Source organism: Hippichthys cyanospilos, chromosome 1 (assembly GCF_059441005.1).
Source record: "Hippichthys cyanospilos isolate Australia breed blue-spotted pipefish chromosome 1, RoL_Hcya_1.0, whole genome shotgun sequence".
NCBI lineage: Eukaryota > Metazoa > Chordata > Actinopteri > Syngnathiformes > Syngnathidae > Hippichthys > Hippichthys cyanospilos.
The window spans coordinates 1848030-1874106 of record NC_142369.1 but is presented as its reverse complement, the minus strand read 5'-3'; the positions used below and the strand labels follow the sequence as shown (position 1 = coordinate 1874106).

The following is a 26077-nucleotide window of genomic DNA, read 5'->3' as shown; positions in this document are numbered from 1 at the left end:
CCGGGCTTCCCAACCTTTCCCACGTCCGAGTTTTACAGGCGTGACATTTTCACACGGCAGCTGTCGGGCCCTTAAAAACGCCTTCCGACCGCTTGGACAATGGGATCCGGGGTCCGCCGATTGACGGCGGCTACGTTTGCGCGCGGGCCTTCCAAAACCTGAATATTTTGGTGATATTTGGGTTTTTCGATGCCTTGTTAAAAAACGCGCTGCGGCGGGCACTGGCGGCCATCTTGCATTGCTGCTCGCCAAGCGAGCCTTACTTGAAAGCGTTTATTTTTACATAATGTATCGTAATATATAATAAAGACGTTTCTAATGATGCAAAACGTATACGACACGGGCTGTCAACGGACTCTTTGTTGGTCCGTCACTAATGGATGCCCTTTTTGTCCACAAATGGTGCAAAATCTCAAATCTCAACCATCTCAATTCAAAAAAAGCGTTGACAAGAAATGATTTTTGTCCACCATTGTATTTGTCACTCACCGTCAGAAGTGGGCCATCCGTTCGAGACCGAAAGACTGTCCGTTGGACCGTCACTGATGAATACCGTTTTTGCCGACGAAAGACGGTTGACAGAAACCTAAAACAACAACAAAAATTGATATAAAAACTGACGTTAAATAGTTTTCTTCCACCATTGTATCTATCACTCACCGGCAGAGGTGGGCCATCCATTCGAGACCGAAAGACTGTCCATTGGACCGTCACTGATGAATACCGTTTTTGCCACCAAAAGGTGATTGACAAAAACCCTAAAACAAACAAACATAAAAAACTGAGCTAAGTATTGACGTTAAATAGTTTTCTTCCATCATTGTATTTATCACTCACCGGCAGAGGGAGGGTAACCCATCAGGGACATCGGAATGTCCGCCGGTTCGTCGCTGAGGGACATTCGATGTACCGATGGCTGACGAGAAACCTACAAGAAGAAGAAGAACTTAGCATTGACGTGAAGGGTCTTTCTTCCGTCATTGTGACCAACTGCCGCCCGTTTAAGTAATGGACGATGAACCAGCAAACATTTGTAAAATACTCATTTCTGGCGGTGACGGATACAATTAGAATACGGACCGATGATTACAGTTTGATTCAGATGGGAAAAACTGGCGGATTGACAATGATGGAAGGGGGCCCAGGGCACCATCGAATGATGAATGTCAGACCCGCAACAATTTTAAAACGCCTACCTCTGTTAATTTGTTGTTCCGAAGATCTTTAATCCGAATTATAGCTACAACTTTTGACATTTGACTTTTAACGTTATCTAATGTAGCTTCTGAATCCCCGGCATCAATAACCATCTCGAGAAATTCGGTATTCGTTCATTAAACTCTTTCGGAATTCCAAACCCTGCCCGAAATCTTCCTGCAACTCTTGGTGATTCCCCTCACGGGGCAAAAGCGAAGACTGGAAGTTGTTGAAAGTGCAAAATTGGGATATCTGTGTCCACAGAGTTTACCTCCAAACGGAACGAAAGGAAGTTCATGTTGAATTCATAAGCTGACATGTCAGTACTGTCACAGCTCACTGCAGCGTCCAAGCTTTTGGATTTGTTAATTTTTTACAAGGTGCCATTTGATCCAAATATGTTAAGACAGAAGACAGGACCAGCATCTTTCGCCTGTAGAAACCATCGCTTTCCCCTTAGAATGAAGAACAACAAAACTCACTTTTAATTAACAGCAGTTTTGCTTTTTGTTGTTCGTAAATCTCGAATTTCGCCGGGAAAAAATGTCTTTTTTTGTTCCCTTCCAAAGCAATTTGCGAGCGCGCCCTGCCTTTCTTGCAAGGGCATCGCACATTAATGACATTCATTACCTCGTTTCATATCTCAAAATCCACCTAGCGCATTAATCTCGGCAATTCCAGCATTGCATATATATGTACGTTTAAAATACAGTGCAGGCCTCCGTATAGAATAAAAAAAGGCGGCCATTCGTTTTTTATGGAAATGTCGCCCTGGGTTGTGGAATAAAAAATTGGTGGGCCTCCTAATTTGTGTTATGATAAGTTCCATACCTGATTGCCTCCATAAGAGGCAGATCTGTCTTCATAAAGGCCCGGTGAGGTTCCTGACACCTATTTAACTCTGCTAATCCATTTGTTTGATTTATTTCGTACAGTGTGTAGTTAATGTCTCTAAAAAGGCTCACAAAGAGAGAAAAGGCAACAAAAAAAAAAAAAAGGCTAGCGGGGATAAGGATCAGACTTTTCAACGTCTAATCATTTTTGTGCACCTCAAAATTCGTCTGGTTAAATAGATGAGATGCTTGATGAGCGTCTGAGATACGGGGTGTCTCGACAAGATAGCTTTTCCGAGCCGTGTGATAAGCACCCTCTAAATAAACTTCAGGCTTCAGCTGCATGACAATCGGAGGTGGGTGAAATCGACAGATAGGACTTTTTCAAGGCCGATACGATTCCGATTGTTAGTTGTCAAGGATACAGATTTTATCCGTATTTTTTTTCTCAGTAAAGTGTTTTTTGTTTCTTTCCGGGCGTTGGTTTGTGGTGGTTTTTGTGTTCCTTTCATGTTCCAGATTTGAGTTTATTTTGCTCTTAGTTGTGTAGTTTGATTGTGTCCACCTGTCTTTGTCAACCCGTTCCCTTGTGTCAGCCATTCAGCTCCCTGCCCCGATTGTTTCTTGTCCAGGTGTTAATCGTTATCTTGTCAGTTTGGTGCGCATTTAGATTCCTGGTTCATTTCAGAAATTGTCTGGGTTTTTTGTGGTTATGTTTTCTTCCTGTTGAGTCACATTTCATTTAATTTTCTCCAGCCTTTAAGTTTTTAAGGTTATTTCAGTTTTTTTTGTGTTACTTTCATTATTTATTCACTTTGACCTAATTCTGTGCACACTCCCTGTATTTTGGCTTTACATTCTCATCATCCTGCCAGGATGATGTTGAAGTAAATGACCAAAACATGGTAAAATACAGCATAAGGCTTAAAAATAGTTCAGTGAGGTCAACGCTGTTTGAAAATGGTTTAAGATCATCCATCAGATTTTTTAAAAAGGCCTACGGTGATATTTGTCAAAACGCCAAATATCGATCATCGGCCTCCCCCTAATCGCAAAGCGGGTACTCCTCCACCCCGCCGCTTGCCGTGGAAGCTACGTGCAGGCCAGCCGGTTGGGTCGAGACCGGGCGCAGTGAAGACTTTGGGGGGGTTCCGAGCGGGAACATCCGTCACTGTCGGACTAACCGCGACCGAGCCTCGGTGTAGCGCGCGGGGAGGCGGCAGGTAAAGTAGGGGGTGCAAAAGCGAGCGCTCAAGACTGATGGGCGAGGGGCTCCCGCTCCTCTATCATCATTTCACAGACCTGGGACCGTGAGACACGGCCCTCAAACCGGGAATCATCACCGGGCTTGTAAATGGATGGGAAAAGAGCAAAAGTAGGATGCGCGGCGAAGGCGGAGCTAAGCCTGTAATTCGCCTATTTCAAATGCTCACAATACAACTCCGCCAGGGTATGCAAATGCGAGGATCCTCGAGGAAGCACCGGCACCACGCATTTGAAATGAACCCGCGTGTCCGCGCGCAGATTAGACCGGTCGGCAGAAGGGCTTTCGGGGTAGCGCGCGCTGTTTCGACACGGGCGCGTCGATAACTAATCCTGACCTTTCCCCGGCCCCGCAAATGGAAAAATAAGAATACGGGCCAAAATAAATAAAACGGATGGCGGATGCTATCGAGGCAGCTCCCACTAATGGAGTCGCGGGGAGGATCGGGTTGACTATCTACTTTTCACAAGGGCTCGGAGACGGGCTCCGTCCTTGGCTCGCTCCTCCTCTCCAACCTTGAGAGCCATTTTGTCCACCTATCTCCCAATCGCGCGTGGGCGTGACGGAAGACCCGCGCTACGACGGCTTGCAATACATGACCTATACACACCCAAATCATAGCCCCACGGTTCATTAAATGAGGGCCGTTTAACCTTTACAAGGCTTGACAGAGCCGCTCGCATTGTCATACCTGTTAGAGCTGTAAATTACCTTGGCCGCAAACGCGGCCCGCTGTCGGCGCGCGTCTCGCGGGGGCGAATATATTTGGTTACATTAGCCAACCATCCGTGGCCCGGCGCCAAAGATGGGGGAAGGGGGCCGTGCGCTCTACCCTCGAGGTGGGTCCAGCCATGTGTGACCATTATCAGAACTAGAATAGCGCTAAGCTCGGGTTTCCTCCAAGGTTCCCGGACGCCGTAAACCGACCACTGAGGCATCATCACGTCTGCCGCGGGAAACAGTCCGATTGGACTCAATTGGTGGGGGAAAAATGAATGACCGTCATTCTAAGGCGATGCGGTGCCCTTCAAATACATTTATCTTCTCAAAAATTGACGCCGCGCCCTATAGTCGGATGAGTCGTAGATATGGGTGAGTACTGATACCGACTGTTGAAAACGGGCCAATACTCGGCCTCATTTCAAAGTAACGGTAATGGCAGCCGATACCCGTATCGGCTACTCTTTTGGAGCGGTTTTACCAACAGAAAGAATGAAATATAAGTGAGGAGATTTGAAAATGCCATTCATTTCATGAAATGTAAAGAAAAAAACACCAATCTTTCTCCTTCCTGCTTCCTCCAAGGTTAGATTCCCCTCAATTGATCTGGGAAAAATGATTTACCGTAATTCTAAGGCAATACGGTACACTTCAAATAAATGTATTGTATCAAAAATTGACGGTGCACCTTATAATCATGATCATAATCATATAATCATCCAGTGGATACAAAACAGAAAGCAAATGCAGCCCCGGCCACTACTGCAGCTTTGATTCCATGCGCCTTATAATCCGGTGCGCCTTATTTACGAAAATTGTAAAAGAGTAGGCCATTTATTGAAGGTGAGCCTTACAATCCAGTGCGCCTTATAGTCCGAAAAATACGGTAATTGAGAAAAATTTTTTTTTTTTCTCAAATACGGTATTTGAGAATTTTTTTTTTTCTCAAATACGGTATTTGAGAAAAAAAAATGTTTTTTTTTCTGGCACCTAAATTTTTCCCGCCACCATTAAACATTTTTTTTTCAGCAAAATTCCACTAATTAGCTGCCATAAGACTTGCCAGCTACATGGGAACATGCAGTCACAATTTGATGAAAGGTGTGTGCAGCTCCCAATATGACAGTACAATTAATAACCAAAACAGAAAGATAGCAGAATGAATGAAAATCCTCCAACACCTAAGAGAAAGACTTGGATTTTTCACTCCAAAATTAGTTCCAAACCTAGCTCAACAAAACCGCCTTTCTCCGTGCGATGTATCTCTTGTTCAAAAAAGTTGAGAGACATTCACAAAATCCTCATGTGCCATTTGTTTGTCCTGCGGCATTTTATGAAGTGACCAAACCCAAAAAGTGATTATAAACAAAGTTGAAAAGCGAAAACAAACGCTCACATCTGCTCGGCAGCCACTTCCAAATTTATGAGGCACAAAGACGGCGCGCTTTCTCCACAGACGGTGTGTGCGGTTAATTTGGGCGACGCAACAAGCTACGACTTCAATTCACCGACAGCTACTGAGGAACGTGCTGAACTGACGTCCTCCAGCTGTCGTGTGCTAAGCTAGCCAGCTTGTACGTGAGTTTTCTTGTCTTTTTGTCCACTTGGGGCATTGCGAAGCAAACAGCTGCTTCATCTCGCAAACGTGGAGCTACATAACTTTCAAGTGCTGCTCGCGTCCAATTCAACGTTCCCCTTGCGGTAATGTTTTCTCCTCGGGGGGATGTTCCGCTGCGGCTGCCGTCACCATCGCCCGCAACCGCGTTCCCGTTCCGCAAAGTTGTTTCTTTACATAAAGGCAAACGGGCCATTTCATATCGTTGGATTAGCTGGGAACTCATTGAGAGTCGTTCTCGCAGCTGGGGAAAGGTTGAAATGACATTCCCGGAAACGCATCTGCCTCCTGTTGGGGATTAGCGGCGGACCGATGGCGGCCGTTCATGGGACTCGTCAACTTTCGTCGGAGCGCCTGTTGTTCGGAAGCGCCGATACATCGTCTCTCGTCCGGGGCCGTGACAGACAAGGTCACTGGAGTAGCGCCGTCCCGGAGTAAGCGGAACGGCTAGTTTCTACTTTGTTTGACTTCACATTAATGGACTATTGGCCTCAGGATATCCTGAACATGGCTAATTAATCAGAGTAATTATTTGCTTAGGCAGACAAAGTGAACATTTTGTCTGCGTTGGGCACTTTTCCACGGGAGAACATTGAGTTTCGGGAACGCTGATTCCAGTGATTCGTTAGCACGTGGTAGGATTTGCGCAACGTGCGCCACGTATAAAGTCCGGTACAGTTGGGACTCATTTTCATTCGCACGTTAATCGGTCAGGTATGAGCAGTGTCATAGTCAAGACCACACCGAACCAGAACAAGACTAGAATCTATCGGACAAGATGAAGACATTTGGAGGTTGAGACAGAGACAAGACCAAGAGATTTGAAGGTTAAGACGAGACCAAGACATAAAGATAAGACCAAGCTTTTTAAAGGTCAAAAACCAAGACAAGAGTTTTGGAGGTTGAGACCAAGACTTCTGGAGGTCAAGATGGAGGTAAATCCCAAACCTTAGGAGGTTGAGAGCGAGACGAGACCAATACTTATGAAGGTCGAGAACGAAACTAGTCCAAGACTTTTGGAGGTCCATACAAGATACAATGCATTAAGAGGTCAAGACCAAGATAAGTCCAAGACCTTGGGAGGTTGGGACCAAGATAAACCCAAGACTTTTGGAGACTGAGACCAAGATAATCCCAAGACTTTTGGAGATTGAGACCAAGATAATCCCAAGACTTTTGGAGTTCAAGATAAGGGGATATGACCACGATTTTTGGAGGTTGAGATTGAGACAAGACCAATACTTTTCAAAGTCAAGACATAGACAAAACCAAGACTTTTGGCGCTTGATGATATCTTGGTCTCGGTTGGTGTGGTCTTGACTTCCACATTGCACAGGAGTACTGGCCTAGTTTTGACCTTGATTAACCCTTGTGGCATTATGTTACAAATGATGGAAAACACTTTTTTTAATATATCATAAACAAATCAATGGGAATAAACACTATGGAGCTAGAATTTCCAGCATATGACTAAAACATGTAAAATTTCAAAACGCAATGATTTTGACACTTCTATGTGATTGCAGCTGGACGTGCAGATTTTGTGTACAAAAATAATCATTGTCCAAATTTTGGACCGTATAAAACCATTATAAGTACAATTTTTGAGATGCCTTTTAACAGGATTTATGACTGATTTTCCTGCAGTTTTTGCAACGATCCGTCGAGCGGCTGTCAAACGACGTCATCAAACAGAAAAATCTTTGTTGACTCGTGGTTCACCTCAAGACAGTAGGTGGCGGTAGAGACCAGTTCATGCGTCACTATCATGTCCCAGGCTACAAAGACAGACCATACCGTTTTTCAAATTTTTTGTAGGCCTTAATAAATGTAACCTAAATATGTATGGATGGAACTGAAGCCAATGAAAAATTTGGAGCAAAGGAAGGAAAAAAGATTCATGAATTACTTTAATTATTACGCCTATAAAAACATTTACAAAATGAGGAAAAAAAATGCAACGTGTATAGTTTGCAAGGCTTAAAAAAAAACCAAAAGAGTCACCTTAATAGGACCTAATAAGTTCTTTCAAGTTTGATCTCGGTCTTGAGATCACAACAATACAAATGCTATGTTTTTCTGTGGTCCAGTCATTTGCACAAAGGTCCTAAAAATTACCCAGCACTTAATACTTCATCAGTTGAATGTGATTTAATTTCAGAAACAATGGCTTTTTAGCCATCTGCATTAACCATCCAAAACAAATCTAATTACCTCTGATGTAAACGTAGTTAAGCGCGTTCGGTTCTTGAGGATTCTTGCCAAATTAATTGGTCTGAAAAGGCCACGGAAACGGGCGCTAATGAATCGACGGGATCAAAGCGGCACACGCGCACGCTCGCGCACGTTCTCGTCACTCTGGCCTATATATCCAACAGGCTGGCTGGTGGTTGGAGGACTCCAAATCTGTTCATCTGTCAAAGTGTCAGAGTCTATGCATCACGGCAGAGCGTCGGGCGCACGCGTGCGGGAGAAAAGAGCATCTCTCCCAAGCAAAGCAGAAGGCTCCGCCATATTTTAAATGACGCCAGCTCGCCAAGATATCAGATTGCTCTCCGTCTCGACCGAGACGTCTGCCGCTTTCTCCTCGCTCGTGGGAGTAACGCGACATCAACTATTTTCAGAAGGCCTCTAAACACCAGAGAGAAAATGAAAGTCACACGGGTGGAATATATTCGCTCGCCGACGACGACTCGGCCGCGCCGTTCCATTTTTTTGCTCGGGGGGGGGGGCGATGGAGGTGTTGCGGGAGGGTGACAACGGAGCGCTCGGAAGACTTAATGGGCGGAACGGGCGGGCGGCATAAAGGCATTGACGCATTGTTAGCATTCTCGAGGTGACGATATTTATGGGCCATGGTTACGAACCGTTGGGCGCAAATGTGCCGGCGGAAACGTCCTGAGGTCGCGTCGGGCTCAAGTCAAGTTCGTTCCGGTCGGAGAAAAACTTGAGTCAGGGGATGGAAGTTACCCGTTCTGCTGTTGCTCCGTTGATACGTGGCCTTCACGACTCCTTTTGTCCCCATGTTACGACCTGGTTAGCATGAACGTCTTCTTCTGTTGAAGAACAGAAAAGACCACAAAATATTTGTTTCTGTTGAACATACTATAAAACTGACAAAACCTTCTGAAACGTACTAACAAATACCTTCAAAGAACGTCCGAAAGTACTGTGTTCTTCGGACTATAAACCGCACTAGATTAAATTCAGATTGAACATACATTTGGAAGTATGAGCAGCACCAACAAATTTTTAAAATAACACGGACACACTCAGATTGTTAGAATACCGCACCAACATAAATATATACAGTTCTATTTTAAAATCAATACAAGTTTCTGTCTCCCTTTGTTTCCCAGGAGATTGCTGCCTGGTGGCTTGTAAAAAAAAATAAAAAAAATAACAGCAGATAAACTGCAGTGGACTCTCAGCTACAGGGTTCAAGGTGTGAGAAAAAAGTAGTGGCCTATAGTTCAAAATTTACAGTACTCAAAAACCTTCACTTTCAAACGAACTTGTAAATGTTTGCATAGACATAACGTACATTATATCACTAAGTTAAAAAACAAGGAATGTTCTCTTTTAGTGATTTTGAAAGTTTGTTGAGAATATCTTCCCATAATGCCATGGGCTACATACATGCATGCTCCAGTCAATACCCCGTGGCATTATGGGAAGGAAAAAAAAAGTTTTCAGCATTTAATCTGTATGTTCAAACATTTGCAAGTACGTTTATTAACACACACACACACACATACACACACATATATATATATATATATATATATATATATATATATATATATATATATATATATATATATATACTATGTATAAAGGAGGCGGTTTGGCAGGTGTTTTCTCTTAAAGCAGACAAAGCGTGGGCTGGCAAACAGAGGTACTTTCACAGACTCCGTGCATCCATTATAATAATGTCCTTATGTGATTGTTCTTAAAGTAACCCCACTTACAAAGCACTTGAATGCAACAAAAGAGATGCTCGGCTGCTGCATTACTCAGACGGCTGCATATAAATGGGTACACATTGCGCAAATGCGATTACGCTTCAGAAGAGGGTACAGAGCTTACTTACAGGAAAGGACTGGGAGACGGAGTCGTTCCCAAAAATAGTCTGGTCTCTTATACTTTCTCGACTTTGGGATGTTGCATCAATTCTTAATTGAACAGACTGACTTCCTCAAGTGTCACGGCATCTCCCTGTGAAATGCGATCAAACCTTCCAGAGCTAGGTCTCTGGTGCACCGTTAGCTTTCCCGTTTTTTGTTCAGGTAACCTTTTGGTGGCACGTTTATGGCTAACATTGTTGCATAATCATGCAACGGTGTAAAAGGATTCCCAGGCTACTGGCACGACATGTTTACACCAGTTGATGCAACGTTTGACCAGACGCCCGTCATAATGAGCAGCAATGTCAGCCGGGGACGTTGCTGTCACGGCGCAAAAGGCCATGTTCAAATACCGCACCTTTCCCCCTCCTTTCCACCTTAAATCTAACAGATTGAAAATATTGTGCCTCCGGTTGGCCGGGCATCCATTGTGGTACTTTGTTAAACACCAACGTGATGTCACAGTGTCCTCTGTACATGTGGGACAGTTTTGGTCTTTTTGGCGTCACGGGTTGTGGTTTTTGGGAAATGCGAACGAGCTCACGAAAAAGTTGGATTACAAAAAAAGTCGGAACTCAGCATTAACGCGTAACCTTTGTGTAACCAGGGTTATTTAAACACGCGTATCCCCCCCACCCCCGTGTGTTAAAAAAAAATTCTGAAAAATAATCGCTGCCACACAAATCCGCAAAGTCAGGTTGAATTCAATTTACAAGCATCCCAAGCCGCAAAGCGGTAGTAGCTTCGCCAAAATCCGTCCAATCAGAAAGAACTTCCATCTATTTACGTCAGCGGCGTCAGCGTCTTCGGCGGGAAATAGAGTTGATGATGGAAATTTCCGGTGGCAAACGCAAATCTGGCACTTTGGCCGGAGTTTTTCAAACCTTCGGTTCGAATCCCATAAAAACCCAGAAAACTTTAGCGGGTAGGGAAAATCGGAGACATTTACCACCTGGTAGGAAGAATCGTGCAGACTATAAAAGTTAGCATTTGTTGAAAGTTTTCTGACTCTCACAGGCATGGATAACATGTTTGATTGTTTCTTATTGGTTGTGCTTGAATTATATAGCAAAAGGGTCATATCGAGCAGAGATTAGACAAATCGGACCCAGAGGGTAAAAACCCTGCTGCAGTTTGGCTTTAGCCACACCTGCTTTCACTTGACAGGTAAGTTGATTAGAAGCACCTGTGGCTAAAGTCAAACTGCGGCCGGGATTTTACTTCCTGGACCTGGATTTTCCATCTCTGATATCAAGTCACGTACCCTCCCCACGTTCACTTCGACAATTTGCTCAATTTGAATTCCTCTGATGTCTTATGATGCCAAATGAAAGGATGGTAATTTTGCGCCTCCTAGCTCAGGATCTTCAAGTTACGACCTACGAAAGTTCAGGTGCCACGCCCATTTTTAGAAGCCACAGATCGCACGGGACATTTCCGACCATATTCGGGACATTTTTGGAAATGAAGCACCGGCGTCACCATTACCGTCGCGCTCACATCCGAGTCGCACTTCCTTCGGCTTCACCGAACGCACCCCGACCTCGGAAACTACCGGGAAGCCGGCCTCTTTCGCCGAGCGTTAAGGATTTTACACGCCGCGCAAAAAGAGCGTGGGGGAAAAGACGGATGAAAAGGCAAGGACGTATTGGCACGTTATCGGCACGCTTCTGGAAGGTGTCGTCCGATGCGGCCAAACGGATGCGTCGGCCGGGAGCAAATAAATCCAACGCGCATTTACAAACAGCGCATTTAAACAAAAGTGCTCCATCATCTGCTCCACCCGCTTCAATTTCCTCACGCAGGTGCGGCGCCAAGGTTCTGGCTTGGCGGGCAGGCACTCATTCACCTGAGCACTGTTGCTTTATTCTTCCATACATCAAAATAAGAAGCCGCTGCGTCTCTTTTTGTGTCGCCGAGTGTATATTTACAAATGAGCGCTTTTAATATAAAAGAATGAGGCAATTCTCAGGCGGTGTCAAAGACATGATGACGAATGCGTCGCCTTGAGACTCGCTACAAGCGATTGCTTTTCTATTGCATCAAAATCAGAGATTCATAGATCATGATAAAGCGACGAAGACGCTTCGTTAATGGTCAGAAAAGGACACGGGTTTGAGGAGGGTGTTGGGAGAAACGCCCCTTTGCTCCGTAATAAGTCTGAAAATGATCGCAACTTTTACGCAAGGTCACAAAGCATCGCTTCAAAAGTGGCGGGGTTAAAATCCATATTTAGTTTGGATTGCAGCCAGGAGTAACGGGTACCGATTTATGATGTTTGGATTTTTAGGATGCAGCTGGCCTTTGCGGTAGCGCACTTCATTTTTGTGGGTTTGGATGTTTTAATCTACAGTAGAATCACCATTTTCTGACTATAAGACGCACCCGTAGATAAGCCGCAGCGGTGAATATTGAGGCCCCAAAATACTATTTTTTGTCACGGATAAGCCACGTTGGACCAATAAGCCGCAAATTTCAACATCAAATATTTAGACGGTACATGTACGTTGAAAAAAATAAAAATAAAATAATATATATATACTGTATATATTTCACCATTGAACAGATGCACACATTTCCTTTACTGAAAGATCGTCTCCTTGTGGCTATTAAAAACTGGAGATGAGTCGCACTGGACTACAAGCAACAGGGTTCAAATGATGAGAAAAAAGTTGCGGTTTGAAGACCAAAAAAATACAGTAATAATAATGCACCCAGAAGTGGAAAGGCTAGAACAGTGGTTCTTAACCTGGATTCGATTGAACCCCTGGTGTTCGACGAGTCAGTTTGAGGGGTTGGACTGAGGTCCGGCCACACGGTGTGTGCTGGTAGGTGGGCTTACATAAAAGCTTTTTCCTACTGCTTTTAGCAGTGAAAAATGTAATTTTCCAATTTCTAATGTTTCCGTGATTATGCTTAAGAACCTTGAAGGGTTCGAAACCTCCAACAAGGTTATGAAGACCTTAGAGAAAATGTGGACAACCACTTCAACAGTTCACAGTCAATCTGGTGACCTGCGTTTGTGTTATTACTTAACACTTAAAGCACAGTGCTGCCAACGTCAAATTTGTATCATCTACCCTTGCAATTGCAGTTACCAGTTTGTTCATAAAACTGAAAATCAATGCACATTAGGGCTGGGGAAAAAAAGTAGACCAAATTGGGTAAAATAGCTCGGAATAGGTGAACTAAAAATATCCATCTCGAAGCTCTGCCGGAAATATGTTTGCGCGTTTGTTTTCTACACCGACATATCTTGCGGACGTACACAGTGTTACAATGGCGGCAAGTTTTTTAAATAAACACTGACAAAGAGATTGAGCTGCTTTTCTCGAGAAAATACGAGCATATAGTTTCCCAAAATAAAGAAAGTTACTTCCTGAAAAAAAATTAGGCTCTATCATCCGACATTGTCCAATCTATAGTGGCAATAGTTGTTCAAATTTTAACCAGTAGGGGACAGTAAAGGACAAACCATGCATTATCAGTTTTGAATATGTGTTTTTACAAAAAATTCCAAGGGTTTTTCTATTATTTGCATGAAGCTATAAAATATATTTGATGTATAAATTCAGTAATGAAATGAGTTTTTGGTCGTTAGTGGATTTCCACTTTTGGATTGTAAATCTCACACATAGGAGTCAAATCGCTAGGATCTGAATTGGTCGAGCGCTGGTAGAGAGAATCAAACTCTTGGTGTCAATGCGTCCCGTGTGTCTTTAATAAAGATGCGCACTCCCTTCAGAATGACAAATCTATTTATAGTTCCTGCGCAGGCCGGCCAAATCAGGGGCCCTCAAATTGGGTAGTTAAGGAAGCTGCGAGCGGAGGAGCCCGTTTTATCGCCGGATAGGCCCCGAAATCAATGTGCCCGCTCAAATGGCCGTCTTTTTATGGACCGTTGGGGAAATATGAGTAGAAATAGAGGAGAAGGTTGTGCGGGGAGGGGGTGGTGGTTGGGGGGAGGTGATATGAGTGAAGGCCTTCATTTCTGGGTGTTTCCTCCCAGTTCAAAACAGACATTAACACCCAAAATGTCCCATAGGTCAAATCTGCCGTCGCTGTTGGTGAATCGGTGGCGTCACGCGCCACATATTTAAGCCGGTTTGTGTGGAAGCGCACGGTGCGTTCAGGAGCGGAACCTCAAAAACGTTTTGAAGTTGTACTCCTGTTGTTTACGAAAAGGTTGAAAACCAGAGAGTCTTCCCGTGGTTTAGCAGGTACAGGGTGGCAGATGGCGGCGCCGCCAACCCCCTCCGTGCACGATGCGCCGGCGGCTCGGGCTAGCGCACATGTTCCCTCAGTGCAATTAAGTCGAGCTGACCCCATCGGAGCCCCCCGCATCAGCGGGGCGTTTCCGTCACGTTTCTCCGTGCAGATGCCGGGGCCGACGCCTTCGCCGTTCGAACCCTCGTCACGGTGCGTCACGCTGCGCGCATATGGCCGCTTCGTGTTCTGCATGCTTAGTAGTGCCGGCGTTGGGGCTAAGGGAAGCGGACCGCTTTCCTCTGTATAGCCGTGTCCGCATTATGGGGCCATTTGTGGCTTACGATATAACAAAAAACTCAACGAAATACGGAAGAGGGGGAAAAGAAGGAAAAACCAGTAACTCTGCAGTGTCAGTTCGGTGGAGCAGTGAATAGCACGTCCGCCTCGCAGTTCAAAAGACCCGATTCAAATCCACCTGGCTCCGGGGTTCCTGCGTGGAGTTTGCATGTTCTCCCCGAGCCCGCGTGGGAGAGAACTTATTTATGAACACATTGCAGACAACTACTTTAACAAAAAGCTGCCATGGAGAATTGCTAGCATTTCTTATTTAGAAAAGCTCAATCTTTAATAATAAACCAAAGTAGTAGTAGTGCTCACATGTCAGTTTTTCTTATTTTGTTCATGTCATGAATTGCTGCAAAATAGGCCGCAACTTGCGCCCTTGCCAAAATTTGGACTACTACTTCATCACATGTAAACAAGATACAGTTTCTTGCTCGGTTGATGTTAGCATGTTTAATAAATGGAGGTTGAAAAATTTGCCGGTAACTTTCCTGCATGTAACCCCCAAAGGAAAACATTTGAACAGTGCGCGTAACACCGGCGAACATGAAAAGCGTCCCGCGCGTTCATTTCTCCGCTTATTTGTTTGCTTATGTACGGATAAAAGTGCTTTGCTCACTTTCTGCCCTTAAATCAAATTCTCTTTTTTGATTGAAAAACAAATCTGCCGTCTGATGGCGGAATTGCATCTCTCTTGCGCTCTCCTTATCCTCACGCACAGTAAATATATCTTTCTATTTGCATGCGCCGCCTGCACCCAGGCATGACAATAAAAGGAGCGGCTTAATATATCAAAAAAAAAAAAAAATCCGTCTGATTTATTGGCATCTGAAGTGTTTGCTCGCAACAAAAATCATTCCCGTGCCAAATAGTCTTTGTAAGGCTTGACTGCTATTTACTGTCATGCGTCTCATTTTAGTGTTATGGGTGATTATGATGGGGAGGCCTGCGCGGTCATATATTAGCATGCGCCGAACGAGCTGTTGGACACGACGCCCCGCGACTCGCCGGCTAAATGAAATCCGCTCGCTTATGCAGATGCGTTTACGGCGCCGCCGAAAATGGCCTCCGACATTATACGGCGTTGCGGAGCTCTGTGCATACCCATACATTTGCTATATTTATGATTTATCCATCATGTGCAAGCGCACATCCTTACTCATCAGTCTGCGCGCCGATGTCCCTGAGGACTTTTTTTTTCCCCCCTCGGCGGGGCATCAGTCAATCTCGCCGCGCATCCAATTTGGGTTATTCGGACGTGCTGACAGGCGCTCCCTCACGTTCCGGCGAGGGGCCGGCCTTGCGTCAGCGTGCTTGCGTAGATTGGATCATGCTTGCGCTTCAATTATTTTGACCCCTTGCAATTCAGACCAAAATGCGGGCAACAAGAAGAAGCGCAGTATGGGACCAGTAAAGGCAGATATTGACGGTGACCCCAGAACGTGCCATTTTCAAGAAGTGAATGCTCCTAAATTACGGGGGGGGGGGGGGGCAACAGAATCAACAGAATCACGAATGGCATTTTTATTTTTTAACTACAGGCACTTCAATGCACTTTTCTTTCAGTTTTAGACTAACCTGTAACCCGTATCATTTTTATTTTTTAACTACAGGCACTTCAATGCACTTTTCTTTCAGTTTTAGACTAACCTGTAACCCGTATCATTTTTATTTTTTAACTACAGGCGCTTCAATGCACTTTTCTTTCAGTTTTAGACTAACCTGTAACCCGTATCATTTTTATTTTTTAAGTACAGGCACTTCAATGCACTTTTCTTTCGGTTTTAGACTAACCTGTAACCCCTATAGACAACAGTTGATTTATATTGCATTTTTCCATTTGTTAATGTTAAATTGGATACAGCTCGAGGTATACTAATCATCTCATGTATAGTCGGCCCAGTGATCCTAACCCCTAACCCTTTCCTGGGGGTGCGGGGCAAAATATAATTGAGAAGCACCGGCTCAGAAGCACAGCGAGCCTAAAACAAGGCCCGAGCGTAAAGGGAATACAATGACGCAAGCTTGGGGCCTTTAGGTGCCACGCGCAAGGCTGTCTAGAAGCATTAGTGAAGCCAAGTGTTGGTCTCCACAAGCCCGACCGGAAGGCAACTGTTGGATTCCTCCTAAGGATTATTCAAGGAGAAATGGCACCTGGCCTGGGGGGAAATCAGCGGCGCCTTCAGCCGGATTACTCCTGGCACAATCCGGACACGCTCTCGTTTGATGTCCCCCACCCATCCGTCTTGTATGTAGTCTTTTATCTCACTCTAAAGTAATATAGTCTTCACCGCAATTTAATAATGGCCCGGCCGAGCCTGTCGGCCCGCGTTTGGCCGTTATCTCACAAAGGCCTGTCCACTCCGGCGACGAGCCGCCCCGTATTTGTGTGCGCGCACGTGTAAGTGATTTCATCCCCGGGGGGAGGGACTTCATGCTCGTGTGCGTTTACGAGCGAGGGGGAGCGCTGAGCGAGCGGGGACGGGGGAAAAAAAAGAGACGGCCGATCAATTGACGGGCGTCCGTGCCGTGTGACCGGAGAGATGGGGGGGGGGGGGGCGCGTACGACAGGCAGGCGCTCTATTTATCCGTCGCTGTGTTTGCTTGTGTGTTTTGACCGCTTATCCGACTGGAGATCTAAATGAAGAAATAGCGCGGCTGATAGGACGGATGCCGAACGCGCGTGTGTGTTTGTGCTCCTTCCGTCGCAACAAGTGAAGAATTTTAACGGCGAATTGGATGAAATGATAAGATATGATACAAATGCATTGATATCCAGCTCTTAATCAATACATTGGTAAATCGAGGGTTGGCGGAGTTTGGCCCCTCTGTAGGGGTACATGAAGGCACTTGGGATTTTCCTAGGTTTTCAGCAGGTTTACGTGGGATTTTACCAGGGTTTCTGCTGGTATGACCAAATCTAATTGAATGCATTCTAATGTCATGGCAATCTTTTCAAATTAAGAGCAAATGATTTGAAACATGGAGAAACGTATTGTAAAATTTTGTGAGAGTGATTACCTTGCAACAGTGATGGGGGTATAGTGGGCCCCCGGTTTACGAGATTAATCCATTACGTGGTTGATCGTAACGCAAATTCTCCGTATGGCGTGTAAAACCCCAGGTAAAAACATCAACAATGTATATGCATATTAAAAAATCAACAAATAGTACAGTAGCTACTCATACAGTATATATACTAATATACACGTATTCCTTTAAATAACACCATAAATAAAAAATATAGAAATAATTTATTGACCTTTGAGTGACTTGACAAGCTTGTTATGGCCAATTTCCCTTGTGAGGGTAGCCTAGCCTAGCCTAGCCTAGCCTAGCCTAAACCTCTTGATATTATCTCCAGCTTCCTTTCCATCATCTTCTTACTTCTCTTTTTAACCACTAGCAATCTTGGGACTCATGGCTAACCAAAGTTCGAATTAAGCACTAAAATGCACAATAAATATGGTATTTTAATCACTCACATGAGAACAAAGCTTTAAAATGCCGCCATTTTGAATCGTGACGCTGACCGATAGCAGACCAGCATTGTAGTGACATAAGTGGACGTAATCCATCCAGATTTAGGTACTTCTATTCCATACTGGTTGCAGATGTTCCTGTACAGGTTCCTACAGGTTTAACTGAAATTTTAGACAACTCTTTCACCGTAGATAATGGTCGAGGAAATAAAGATATGACCCAAAAACACATTAGAGTTAGCCTTCTGTGTCCCAAAAGTGATCAGTACAAACGGCAACTGTCAGCATCAAATGGGTCATTTGCATCCACTTAAAATGCCTTTTTGAATCTGCGTAGTATTGTCAAGAATATTTTTCAAAAATTCCTTTTACTTACAGCTAAGCACTTTTCACGACGTCGCATTTATTCTTCGCGCCTTCCGTCCTCTTCCGTTTAAGTCACGTACGTCATTACCGGCATTTTATCGATTACGACGCGAAAGCATAGCCTAAAATTCCACGCGGAAAAACGTAGAGTCCCATTTGAAAAAAAGAATGTCAACGGAAAACACAGGACCCCGGCGAGGACAACCGAAAGGGAGGTCGTCGTCGCTCGAGGCAGAAACGCCAGGCGGGCGGCGCGGAGCGCGAGCTGATGGAGCTCCTTTGTCGCCCGGCAGCCCTGAATGCCATTGGACTCCGTAGCCACGCTGGCACGTCATTAATCAACTATATATGCGCTGAAACCATCTCGGCGCGCTGCCATAAGTTACACTTAAGTGGCGAGGGATAAAATAAGTGGGCTGAAGACGGGCTTTTTCCAGCCAGATTGCGCAGATTGTAAAATGGGGGAGGAAAAAAACGGAAATTCATGCTCAAACATAAATCTTGAGTCCATGTTAATAAAATATCAATGGCCAGTGATATGGGGAAATCGATTTTTCCGAGCAGCGCCCTCGGAATTACAATCAAACAGGCTTTGGCGTGCTCCGCTTTGGCGTAACGTGGGAAGTGGTGACGGACGCGACGACTGATATTCCCGACGCATCATTTCAAAATTAATCGTTCGTTACGGTCTCGTTGACGCTGCTTGTGATAATATTTTTAAGTTGCACAAGAGCGAGTCAATAATATAAAAAAGGATGCTATGATTTTAGGATATTTAAACCCTGAGTGTAGTGGCATCAATCCTATCCATACATTTACTTTTTTTTTTTTTGAAGGAAGAAGCAATGCCCCCTTTATGTACAAAAATTATAAAAATCAGAAAAAGCAAAAGTAACAACAGTATGTTTAGGTAATTATGAAATTGAAATGGGAATATTTATAATGTCATAATTAGAGTATTACCTCTTTTGAAGAGCATTATGGGAGTCCAGGCTAAGCCAATCATGGAAGTCATTGAAAGGCCTGCAAATGTCATATGTTGGACGCTAGCGACACTCGGTGGTTTTGGGGTGTCAACTCAAAAATTTCTATTGCGCCCTATTCGCGAGTTGCTGTCGAAAGGATTCATAAAAAAAAAAAAAATAAACAAAATGCTGATCAGTGGAAATAATAACACCTTAAAAATAACTACTAAACAATGTTTACTTACTTACCATAATATGAATTTAGTATTAGGTAGGTGAAATTGTTAAAAAAAAAAATTTAAAAAAGCATTTAACCTACAAGTAGATTCGAACCTTTTTAAATACAAGAACCTGTACTTGCAAATACATATTTTCAAGCAAATCCGCACAAGTTGACCACATGTCAAAGGCCTGATGAAATGAAGCCCCTCCCGAGAGTGCATCTTTGTCGCCGAGTTTCCACCAGATGGCGCCAAAGTAACATTTTCATTATCGACACGGCTTTGGCCCGAAGGTAAATTTGTGAATGCCAAACCACAAATACGCAGGGAAACGCTGAATGATTACTCCAAGCAAGGGCGTTTTTTCATCGTGTTTGATTTCAACCCGATTGTTTGTCCGCCGACTCGTTTCACGCCACAATATTAATTAACGGAGGTTATTAATTTTTAATGGGACCTAAATGGTGCGCCCCCAAGGGCCTATAACCTGTGGTTTTAATTAATATGCGGCGCCGGCGCATTAGGCTTTCAATTAGAGCCGTACGGGCAACGGCTAACCGCTTTTAATCCATATGCTCATCAAGGGTCCGAGCCGTGGCTTTTTAATCAAGCGGCGCTCCAGACGTGAAGAGAGCGAAGGCGCGTGTCTATCAGTCAGTCACCGGACCCCGAGAACGGCGCCGTCTTTTAATCAGCTCGCCTTCAAGACAGTAATGCGCACCAAGCAGCGGGGGAATTCCGACGGGGCGCGGGCCGGCGGAATTCTTCAAGAGGAGCCGCGACTGGGGGTCGCATTAATGAGACGCAAATGAGTGGGTCGCTCGTTCAAACGCGGACGGCCGAAGCCTCGCTCCGACGGGGCGCGTCGGCGGAAGCGAGCGCCGCAAATAATCGCGTCGGTGTTTTCGGCGCCCCCAACGAGCCGGCGACTCGGACGCCATCCGGGCGTGGGCTAATTACGACAAACGCGCTGCGGCGGACTCATTAAACGGCGCAGGTGTCTTGGAAACATAATTCCTCCCGTGTTATTCTCTTCCGAAATAAACAGAAACATCGCCCCAATCGATCCCGACAGCGAATCCGCGACAAGTTTCACGAGGGTGATTTCCAGATGTGCTGTAGGTGTGACAGAAGAGTTCAAGGTGAAGGTGAGAAACAGTCAGGGATCAGGTCCGAGCCCCTTCTTGTTTGCTATGGTGACGGGCAGACTGACGGACCAAGTTAGACAGGAATCTCCATGGACTATGATGACATTGCGATCCATAGTGAGAGTAGGCAGCGGGCGGAGGAGTCGCTAGAATGGTGGAGTTCGGCCCCGGAAATGATATTTAGTATGCGAATGAGAGGGGCCCAAGTGGAAGAGTGAAGATACGGGGTGAAGAAATACAGAAAGTGCAGGATTTTTAGAATTTAGGATCCGCAGTTCAGAGTAACGGAGAGTGTGGAAAGAGGTAAAGAAGCGCGTACAGGCCGGCTGAAATGGGTGGAGAAAAGTACCGGGTGTGATGTGGGATAGAAGAGTTGCAGCTTAAATAAAGGGAAAGGTGTACAAGACCGTGGTGAGACCAGTGAGGTGGTTCGGTCTGGAGACAGTGTTACTGAGGAGAAAACAGGAGGCAGAGCTGGAGGTAGCAGAGATGAAGATGCTGAGGTTCTCTTTGGGAGTAGGGTCAGGAATTAATTCATCGGAAGGACAACACACGTTAGAGTTTTGTGCGATATCGTCAGACGGGCCGGACGGAGATGTTCGGACATTTGAGGATCATCGGGAATCAATCGTGCGTTTAGGAACGGATAAATCCTTGAAGTTCAGAAAGTTTTCACAGTGGATTAATATTTCTCAGCTTGTACATCAGTAATGAAATCAAGCCTAATTTGGAAGTGAGCCGGCTGGGTCGTGCGTGTGGCGAGTCCAAAACGGAGGTGGAAGGGTGCGCAAACAAGTATCATCATCGGAAGGGGGCGGGGATGTTTGGGTTTTGCAAAGCGGCTAATGCACACCGGCAATTACGGGCTATCATAATCACAGCATCCCGTGACAACATAATCATAGTGCAATCAGGTGGCCAATCGGACGCAATTTCCTGGCCGTCGCTACAACTCGGAGGATGAAATCCTCACCTTGGTGCGCAGGCGTCATAATCCCATTGAGGGACGACTCCGAACCACAGGCGGGCGCCGCAGATCAGCAGATGAGGCTACTATTCATAATTTCACAGGGAAGAAAAATATGCATGTAGGAGAGGGAATTAATACCCACCAAGACGGGGAATTGAATCCGAACGTAATAAATGCCTCAAAATGAGCGCGGCGTCGGATTTCAGTCGTCGGCGAGGTAACAAAAATTAAGCGTAAATATTACGGCTCGCTCGCCGCTTTGCAAATCGCGCTTCAAGCGTCCGGGCTGGAATTCGAAGCGCCTAATCTCCAGGTGCCTCGTGGCGACGGGAAACAAGCGCGGGGAATAAGTTACGTTCTGCTGCGCCGCTTACACGTGTGGCTGAACGCGGGGAAGGCTCGGGCCCTTCCGAGGCATCCTGGCTAGATAAGAGACCAGCGTCGCGAGCTCCACCTTCTAATGTGGGACAAATTGATTGATAAATCAGAGGGGACAAATTTACCAAACGGTGATCTGTCGAGGAGAAGATCAGAACGTGATGGTTTATCATGCGCTAAAGCTAACCTTGCGACATGCTGGTCCTGTTTTGCTGGTGCCTGTGTTTTATGTGTCTCCCCGCTCCTGTGAGCCTGGAAGGGGGCTCCTCCCACCTGCGGTCCCTTCTGAAGGTTTCTGATTTTGCCCAAATTAGGGTTTGGGAGTTTTTCCATCCCCTTCTGGGAGCTTTGATTGGGGATGCTGTTGTGTACCATACACGGCAAAGATGTGTCTGTAGGACTTCTTTTTTCGAAAGGAGTCTCGACGTGACCTCTTTTCATCTGTGGAGCCCTTTGAGATTTCGGTGATTTAGGGCTATACAAATAAAATTTGAGTGATTGATAAAGACACCCGATTCAAATGATGGAGATTGTTATCCATCTTCTGCAGACCTTGCTGATTGTTTGAGAATTTGAATAAGGCGTGTTGCGGCTCGGAGACATACAAAAAATACAGGAAAGTTTTCTCTTTCCTAGAGGGGGCTTGAGAAGTAGAAGAAGACCAGGAGTCTGGAATGGACCGCTTGTATGTGAGTGCTAAAAGTGGACATTTTGGATTTAGACCGATATAGTCCGCTCATTTTTTTTTGTTTAATGAGTGGACAGATATCAATCAATCAAATTTGATTTGTATAGCCCTGAATCACCAAAGTCTCAAAGGGCTTCACAGGTGAAAACAGGACACGTCGAGACTTCTTTCGGAAAAACAAGTCATAGAGAGACATCTTTTTGTTTTTTTGGACATTCTTTAACTTGCATGCAATACATTTTCTGCAAGACCATTTTCTCACAGCCAAGTGATACTCTTTGGTGAATATAGACTAGATTATACAGCAGTGGTCCCCAACCCCCGGTCCGCGGACCGGTAACGGTCCGTGGATCAACTGGTACCGGGCCGCGTGGGCTGCACACGAAATAATGTTTTGGAGATGATTTAGTTTAATGGTGCGCGTGCACCGAACGCGAACGTGCACCATAGCCCTCAATCACCGAAGTCTCAAAGGGCTTCACAGATGAAAAGAGGTCACGTGGAGACCTCTTTCGAAAAAAAAGGTCATACAGAGACCTCTTTTCAGTGTAAGGTACACAACAGCATCCCCTGTCAAAGCTCCCAGAAGGGGAAGGAAAAACTCCCAAACCCCAATTCGGGAAAAATCAGAAACCTCCAGAAGGGACCGCAGGTGGGAGGAGCCCCCCTCCAGGCCCACAGGTTATTTTAAGTTAATATTAGATTATGGACTGTCCAAAAAGTTCATTTGACTCGGAGAAGGATAGCAGCGTATGATATTCCATAGCAAAAAGCCATTCAAGCGTGCTCGCGCGGCCCATAGAAGGTAACGCCATAACCGTAGATTTCCACGAGCACCGGCTCAGATTAGCATAGCCAGCGCTTGTGTGATGACAGCGCTTCACAAATGAACCGGAACCGCAGTCGGCGGCCTCCATTATTTGAAGGACGCTTCCGACAGAAATCACAATTGACGGGCGCAAGTTTTCCATTTCGGAGGTGCGCACGTGTGTGTTTCGTGTGTGCGGCGCGGGGGAGGGGGATCTCATTTCGGGGGCGGTTTTGGTGGTCCGACGCGCACGTGGGACTCAAGGAGCCCACAGCAGAGAGAGTCAATCTGAGACATCTATTATGCACTTCATCAATCTTTTTTGGACTCTTGACATTTCACTAGCTGAACAAATTGTCAGTTATCAAAACTCAATTTTCTGAAATGACACTAGGAAAATTCAGAGCACGCGCGCGCACACAAAATCATGGAGAAAGGCACATATACGTGTGCTCCAGTCCTCCCGGTAGCTTCAAGCTTGGCTTAGTGCTAGTTTTCTATGCACGCAGTTAAGCGCTCCTGCTTTAATGCGCTGCCTGTGAAGAGATAAGACCGTTTATAAATTGATTTGGTTATGCTTCATTGATAAAAAAAACAACAACCAAAAAGAGGCCGGTCTTGTTTACCTGACTCAAACACAGACCGCCACAAATTGTCCATGCAACCACGTACGTCTTATGTAAAATGTATTGCGCAATATATCTGTATGTACTGCGGTTTGTTTGTCCTGAGATTAACATTTTCCCGAATGCTTCATCTCTAATCTGATGACCACATCACCTGCTCCGTTGGGCGACGGAGGTGAAGTCGCCCGGCGAGCGATAAGACATTGTGCGACAAACGGAGTTTTAGTGGCGATGACGAGCCTCGGGGGAAAGTTTGACTTTCAAGCCTCGAGCGCAACTTGTTATTGGAAAAGAAACAAATCAAGGTGGTTTTCTGCATGAATGCCGCGCGCTGTAAATTCAGACTCAAGTGGGCGCAACAACGATAGGAATGATATATCCTACTCAGAATTCATCAGAAGTTCTAGGATAGGAAGCTCCGTGGGAAAACAAAGTGCTTTTTCCCACGGGAGTTGAAATTTCCCATTTGTCCACACGCCTAGTTGACGTCGGTGGTCGGAACCCGTCGTATATCGGCGCTCGGAACCCGATGCGCACCGTGAGCTCGGTGTGGCGAAAAACTGTTGGTATCTCCGTGTTGGTCACGGGCCTTCGGAAAAGGGTTCAAGGCAATTTCGGCGTGTTGAATCGGTTCGGAACTGTTTGAACAATCTACACTCTAAGTGGCTAACGAATTAGCGCGTAAGAAGAGACAAAAATCGGAAACGACGAAAAACGAACCAGAACCTTTGTAATGTGAAGCATGATCAAGAACAGCATATTTTCACTCGTTTCTTTCACAACCCAAATTTGTTATGTGAATAAATAGGTGCCAAAAAAAACTCATTGAGGATAAGACAAATTAGAATGTACATTGGACCCCTGTGTTACAGCGTCCCTGGCTTAGGTTTTTTTCATGTCGCGATGTGAAATACTGAGTTTTTTCATCCCCTCTTTATGGTATTTTCCCAGTTTTGCGACAAAAACCACTGTCATGACCCTAGGGGCTTGGCTGTATTTGTGTTGTTTTGTCTCTGTCTGCAGGCGTTTTTAGGTAACTGCTCTTATTTTCAATGCCTCCATGCAACGAGTCACTACAATACTGCGTTCGGCACTCTAATTCGCTAGCTAAAGTGCCACGCAAAGTGAAGCTCGTTCCGGCGGCCCCGATTCAACACGCTCAATCGGACCGAAACCGTTTTCCTACGCCCCGTGACAAACTCTGACTTTCCGACTTTGGTGTTTCACCACACCAAGCCGACAGCGAACCACTAGTTCCGACCGCCGACGTGGGCTTGGTGCGTAGAGGGCCTTGAAGTGCTACAGAACAAGCTACTTGAATATTCACCTCAGCTAGATGTGATTAATACTATATCAGGAGAATACTTCATTCGCTCTTTCTTTGCGGTGGAAACATGCTGACCTTTTCTTGGTAGCGGTAATAAAAGCCACGCCGCTTTTACGCCACCGGTTGCTCGGGATGTACAGTGGATTAGAAGATCGGTTTCTCGGCTCGGGGGACACCGCTGCTGAAAGATTTATGATGAGCGAGAAGCCCATCAGAGCAAGAAAAAGAAGAGGGGTATAAGAAAAAAAAAAAGATAAAAACATCGACTTAGAGGTCCCAATAATCATAAACATCCATATTCCCGCAACAGTGCATCACGAGCATTAGCATGCGGAGGACTCGTCGCCGCGCTCGGGGCACTGCTCTGTGGTTCGCAATAAAAAATAAAGACGGCAAAACAAAAACAAATTAAGGATAACACAAATTAGAAGATATGTTTCCGCGCGCCACTTGTGGAATCGTGCGGTTGGCGGGCCTGAGCCAAAGCGTAGGCATTTAATGAGCTGTTGCTATTTGTGCTCCGATCCCTAAACAGGCAACATAACATGGACTTAATCAAACCCCTTAACGCATTTATTCTGCACTCAGGGGTTGATATCGTAGTTAGCAACAGCGATGACTAAATAATAGCAGCCATTCTGGAAACGACGAAGTAACTAACTGGGGCTTGGGAAAAAGTTGACCAAGTCAGGGAAGCCGAATTTCATTTTACGGTTCCTAAAAATATTGGCCTCTAAGCTCCGGCAGAACCACCGTTTTCTACATGGACCTTTCTTGCAGACAAGGCGGGA

At 45.3% G+C, this 26077-nt stretch overlaps 1 long non-coding RNA gene across 1 annotated transcript in view; it reads right to left on the bottom strand.

The window, feature by feature from the left end:
* Positions 1-486: 486 nt before the first annotated feature.
* The window catches only part of LOC148428525 (uncharacterized), a 64530-nt gene continuing 38939 nt past the window's right edge, over positions 487-26077 (bottom strand). The window contains exons 5-8 of the long non-coding RNA XR_015867591.1: positions 8600-8685; positions 838-928; positions 661-758; positions 487-586 (exon numbers count right to left, since the gene is read on the bottom strand). This is a non-coding gene — a long non-coding RNA (uncharacterized LOC148428525). The remainder of the gene's footprint in view (positions 587-660; positions 759-837; positions 929-8599; positions 8686-26077) is intronic.